The following is a 6,577-nucleotide window of genomic DNA, read 5'->3' as shown; positions in this document are numbered from 1 at the left end:
CAAGAAACACTATCTTTTGTAGAAATATATTAAAAATTTACGTAAAATGTACTAAAATACAAAGCGCAACACTTGTGCAATTAATTATTTATCACAACATAGTACTTGTGTCTGAACCATCCAACCTGGGCGTTTCAGGTGACTCGAAACATCATAAAAAAATGTTGAGGGCTGCAAGTGCACACGACTTGAACTGTCCACAGACTTGAGCTCTTCTGGACACTTCAGGTCCCTTGCGAGAAGTGAGGCCAGTGTGTTCTTAATGTGGGCCATGTTTGTCCCAGGAAACTTATGACAGGTAAAGCCTGTAAAAAAAGGAAAAACAGCATGAGGTTTAAGATCATGTTCCACATGCAAAAGTGCGACATGCAGTATGCCCTGTTATAATGAAACTTTCATTTGTTTTGTTTATTCAAAGTTTTCACGAGTTCAATTCTGCAGAATGACCAGCTTTCAAAGTGGAGTGGTGCCGGAGGACTCCACTTAGTACAATATGCAGAAGGCAAACAGGAAAAGCCCACTGTGGCAGAATAACTTCATCAATATCCTTGGTGTGAAAAATGTGAACGTTGCTTGCTTAGGAACAAAATGGTAAAAAAAAAGACTTCATACTGTTGGTGAAAAAACTTCAAGGTAGACTACTGGCAACTAAAATTAGTTCTCTCAACAATCATAATCAAAATGTGCAGCACTTTATTGCACTTTTCCTTGCAGGAGTTGCTCCAAATACGGTTATGCGGCCAGAATTGAGTATGGTATATCTGAATTTGTTTTACCAGCTCATATGATACTGGAGTGTACTTCTCGCATTATGATGGCCATTCTTATGCCTCTCTACTTAAAAGAAAATACCGCTTATACCGAGGATTTACTGCAGTTGCACGCCAACCTGGTTACACTAACACAAATAAATGCGAAGAAGAAATACGAAGAAATGCCCAGTATTACAAGAGAATATGCAAGTAGACTGGCTCTGCTAATCCTTTGAGGGTCACTGCCATGCATGTAGAGTGGCGGAAACAATCGTGTGGTCATAACCATAAATATGAGGCAGCGAAAGAACATATAAATAAGCATACCTTTTAACAATGAAGTGTCCCCAAGCATCACATTACAGATTCTGTAACCTTCTGCGACTTCTACAAAAATCCTGATTGTGCTGTTGCCCCTTGGCTTCTTCTAAAACTGATATTTCTCTGTACCCTATGGTGCCCATCGCTGAAGTAGTTTGGGAGTATTCACCTAGTTTAATGTTTTGTGAGTGTCATTACACTTAAAAAATGTGATTATGCTAGTTTGCCCTGCATGCTACAATAAACATGGTGTAAAACAGCGGACACTAAGAAACCTTTGTCACTTTGTGACCTAAAAAATTATTTACCCATTTTTTTTCTTGAAAGGTCACTCTGAAGAACAATCCAGAATAAAAATATAACGCTTAAATTGGGGGACGTATTTCCAGAAAATATGTGATCCTCAAAGGGTTAAACATGAACACCTACAAAGCTCAATCTTTGATAAATCTAAACCCATAGTAAACCCATAATAACGCTGAAAACAGGCAAGTGCGTCCTTGAAGTAAGAAAGCAGGAGACATTTCCAACAATTTCAGAGTGGGAGCTGTGGATATGCCTCATGTTCTGTAAGAAGCTTTATATAGTAGCTGCCAAGGGCCTATTGAGTACTGATCATTTTATGGGAACGTGAGGAAAAGTCAAATAAATACCTTAGTTTTTTCCACATCCTAGAATACAATGTGATAAATTGGATCTTAATAGGTTGAGTGCATAGAATGAATGGACATTGCTAAACATAGCAATGTTGACAACGAAGTTGGCAACTCTTCTTATTGTTGCTTTCATCAAAACAATCAAACAATTATGACCCATAACTTAAGCTCCCTCTGCTAAAAGGCTACTGTCTGCCACCACATGGACCTCCTTCAAGACTGGAGCAACTTTAATTCAATGTGGTCTGTCGAAGTAGGTGAAACCACTATGTTTTGTGTTAGAGAATCTGGAGGGCCATTTTGATTGCTGAAATTTGGTGGAAGTGCTGTCCCTCGAGTTGAGCAGTAACTGCACTTGAGCATAGCTTCTCCACAATTCCTATATTATAACAACACTTTCAGGCTACTTAAGCACACCCGCTATACCACCAGATTGGTAGCATGCTTCACAGATTGGTAGTTGCTTCATTGCAACTGTTCATTGCATGGACAGTCAAGTAGAGCAACTAATGTGCAAATACACCTAACTTTGTCAGTTGTAGCCACCAATCACTTCTGGCAGTTAAGGCTGCTTTTAAAATTTAGCACTTTAGTAGGGAGGCATTAGAGACTTGAGATCAAATGAACATTCATCCCAAATAGTAGGCTATTGTAGCACGTAGTTGCAGACACAGGCTACTTGAAAATCATTTGTTGTGCTAATAGCAAGCTAGTAATTCCAAGTACAAAATGTGAATGCAAAAATGCAATGGGAAAAAGGATGTACGGTACTTGCCTATAACAGTGTTGACCCTAATAAGGCCAAGAGCCTCTTTTTGCCTATTGGTGGTGGTGTTTTCGAGAAGTGAGTGGCCCATGAGGTTCTTCTCTGTGAACACATTGTGAATCAAGACCGCTGCAAACTTGCCTGGTCCACCATGGCAATCTGTGCCAGGATCATCTGAATGAGCACTTCTCCAACCTATGTGAAAGGGCACATTTAGGTAAATATTAGTGAGGTAGTTTAAGGATTTTAAGCACATTTACACAACAGCCACACTCCAAATAAATCACAGAAATACTGCCTGCTCCAGACCTAAAATGTCAACTAATGTCACTAATAAAAACAACTAAAACTAATGTCATAGCTTGTTATCCTGTTAGGATGCCATGTGCTTCAGAAAAACAAGGATTCACCCAGTACAAAATAAAATAGTAAGTAAACCAAAGCATCAAAAACTTTAATGCAAGTAGCATTTTTAGGTTACTTCACATACTTTCGGGTGTCTGCCTCTAAGTATTTTCCAGCCAATTTGTGTCACTAGGTGGTCAATGGCCTAATGGGTAGGGCTGCTATGTTGAGGGAAGTGGGTTAATAACCATCTGATGGACCTGCTTGGATCTCTGGGTATGTGACTCAGAGTATGTGCCTCTTCAATGAACCTCTTTCACGCCATCGTGGGCAACTGCTGCTTGTGTTGGCAAGCAGCAGTAGCAGCTCAAACAGTAAGATAACTGTTGACGTTAATGCGATTACCACTACACATCAGATTCGCTTGCTGTGTCCCAGACCTACTCAGCTGAATGTGTACATAAGACACAAAGGCAGGGTGTGCCAACTGCCCACCTCATTAAATAATTTAATCGACTCGCAAATCAAAGGCTATGCAAAATCGCAAAGGAGGCACTTAATGCTACCAGTTTTACTAAATCTTAAGGAGAATACCTCCCGGCAATACATTCTCCTGGCAACAGTGCATTTGATCATGGTGACGCTAGACGATGAATGGCCAAAGAATTCACCTTTCGCATTCCGGCTGTGGCGTCTCCAGGCTCATTTTGATTCTGAAAACAGATGTCAGTATTAAAATGTGATGCCACGATAACTCAAAAGCAACAATCAAAACATCTATATGGACGATTAGGCCGACATAAATGGATGGATATAAATGACTGATTGAAAACATTAAAGCATGGCTGCTCTTGCCACTGGCAGTGTGAGGTGGGCAAATAAATTATTTTTAATTTCTCTCCAAAATTTTTAAAATTATTTTGCTCATCTACTGAACTGTTGTGGCCACATCTTAAAGGTAGCTCGTTCATATAAAACCAGTGTTGCATTTTTTTACTCCCCGTCTAACTGCTGCTACTGCAATTTGCTTACTCTCTTAAGTATTCCACAGAACTGCTCCACCAACAAACCATTGTTCCAAGCTTATATCAAAGCGTCATTTAGTTCACAAGGATACGCTCCCCTTTCACTCTCTCTCCTCTTTAGAGTGTGAATTCAAAGCAAAAATAACTTATTGACATAGCTGTCTACTTCTATCTCATAAAAAGCCTTGCTAATTTTTTACATTTGTCGATAACGCCTACATGCCACTGGAAGCACAGTGGGACGACACGGCAAATATGCCCAAGCATCTCGTTCCTTTACTGATTTTCGAACTTAGTTAAATCAATGAGTTACTGAAGGGCCAAAGGCTGAAACTTCACACGATGACGTTATTTTGAATATTTCATCCCTCTAAAGCAGAACATAGAATCCCACAGAATCTGCCTTTTCCATGAATATAGAGCGCCTACGCGAAGGCGTTAGCGCGAAGTACTCGATGGCGTCGAAGGGAGATAATGGCTAAAAAAAAAGTTCACCGCGCGCCTACCGGCGGAAAACAAACCACACATAACCTGATGATTTCACAGCATTCGCTGCCATCAGCCCTTTCTTATCTCACCTATCACATAGAATCACATATACGCCCTTGCAATTCTTTATTATTATCGCGCCACAGCGCGTGTCTACCGCACGGCGTGTCAGCGGACTCTGGGCACTCGATCCTGAAGCGAACAGCGCAGCAGAATACATTCGAACGGCAAAACGCCCCGCGCATATTTTCGCCGATCCCGACACGCCATGTAGTAGATGCACGTCAATGGACGGCGTTGCGCGAACGAAATATACTTGATTACAGTACAGTTCGGATTACTTCACGTCGCATTGTTTCCACCAAAACGGCAAAGCACGAGCGCTCATTAATAAGGCTAATTTCAATCGGTGCTGGAACACCGTGCCAAAAAAACGTGGCGCACACAACATGCCCTGTTTCAGCTGGCTCCACACAGCTGCTCACCAAAACGGCAGAGCACGAGCGCTCATTAATAAGGCTAATTTCAATCGGTGCTGGAACACCGTACCAAAAGAACGTGGCGCACACAACATGCCCTGTTTTAGCTGGCTCCACACAGCTGCTCACCAAAACGGCAGAGCACGAGCGCTCATTAATAAGGCTAATTTCAATCGGTGCTGGAACACCGTACCAAAAATCGTGGCACGCACAACATGCCCTGTTTTAGCTGGCTCCACACAGCTGCTCACCAAAACGGCAGAGCCCACGAGCGCTCATTAATAAGGCTAATTTCAATCGGTGCTGAAACACCGTACCAAAAATCGTGGCGCGCACAACATGCCCTGTTTTAGCTGGCTCCACATAGCTGCTTTACGTCGCCGCAAGCGCGCTGTGAAGTTAAATCAGGACAAAACTTCATGCTCAATATAACAAATCTAGTGCTGCACAACCAATTCTCGCAACGGAAGGATAGTACTAGTAATGAAAACGAGCACAGAAGCGCGTGGAAGACACGCACGGGCTCTCTACGCACTTTTGCTGAAAGCGTCGCAATGAACGAGCAAGTGGAATTCGAAACACTCACTCACCTTCGATTTGGCTGAGTCGGAGGCGATCATGGTGATCTTCGAGGCAACGTGTAGCCCATAAAGAGCGAGCAACAGGTTGAAATATACAAAAGATGTCACAGCGAGGCAAAGGGCACAGAAAACGCAGCAAACTCATCACGCAACCAGCACACATACCGCCGCACGCACAAAGTTCTGGAATGCTCCAAGGAGTCAACAGCGCAAGCGCGCATTCACACAAAAACGCGCATACAAATCCACGCTTTCATAGACATGAATTGCAATATTTATTAACAAATATTCTAATATAAAGGTATTTCTTAACAATTTATGTGGTTTGCAGGAGTATGAAAGTTTTCTGCTTAGCTTCCTTGAGGAACTATTTTCTTTATCGCGGTAGCGCAGTGCGCCGGCCGGGCACGTACGGCGCGCGCGGGAAATAGTGCAAAATTCAAACGGCGCAAATGTCGCGCCCTGTGTGCGCGCACAGTTTTCATCGTTTGTATTAAAAAGAAACATTTATTTTAATACGTGAAGCAACCGGCGTGAAATAAACTACGGACCAACAACGTACACAATTGTCGCTGTTCGTGCTTGTTAGTTTAACATCATGACGAACGGTAGACCGCATGCCGTTCCATTGATTAAACATTTGTACCTGTGCTTCTGCGCTATGATTTGCCACCGGCAAAGTATAACAGCGTAGATTGTGCGTGGTGGCCAAGCAGTTTCCCAACACACTGGCCAGCACCCCGTCTCTACGTGTTACAAAAAATACCTAGGCTTTCATGTAAAATATGGACACCACGTCGCAGAGATCACCCAAACTTGTTTCATTCTATTGTGCGCTAAGGGCTACCAACTAAACGAAACGCACTCTTTAAAAACATATTTGTTTATTATGCTTGCATACTACTTTTCCCACCATCTTGCCCATATTGAACATGGAGGCAATGCCGTTTTCTGACACAGACAGGGCACTGGCCACTTACAATAGAAGCCGATGGGAATCCAGGAGGTGCCCAATCATCGGTCATTGGTCACTGCTTGTTGAGACGTTTGTCTTGTGCTCCAATTTTGTTACGGAATTTTTAGAAATCGCCTGTGGCAGGTAGCATAATTCTTATCATTGAGCTGGGTTAAGCGATGAGGCGGACATTAGTAGCACGCGCAAT

General features: G+C 42.5%; 1 long non-coding RNA gene across 1 annotated transcript; it reads right to left on the bottom strand.

Moving 5' to 3' along the window:
* Window positions 1-2,548: 2,548 nt before the first annotated feature.
* LOC125940378 (uncharacterized) lies at window positions 2,549-5,578 on the bottom strand. The gene is made up of 3 exons (XR_007463600.1): window positions 5,424-5,578; window positions 3,512-3,553; window positions 2,549-2,690 (listed from the first exon to the last, which is right to left on the bottom strand). It is a non-coding gene; the product is annotated as an uncharacterized LOC125940378 (long non-coding RNA).
* Between the last annotated feature and the right edge of the window lie 999 nt (window positions 5,579-6,577).

This window comes from Dermacentor silvarum, chromosome 9 (genome assembly GCF_013339745.2).
Source record: "Dermacentor silvarum isolate Dsil-2018 chromosome 9, BIME_Dsil_1.4, whole genome shotgun sequence".
Classification (NCBI taxonomy): Eukaryota; Metazoa; Arthropoda; class Arachnida; order Ixodida; family Ixodidae; genus Dermacentor; species Dermacentor silvarum.
The sequence above is the reverse complement of the archived record's forward strand: the minus strand, read 5'-3'. Positions and strand labels throughout refer to the sequence as shown.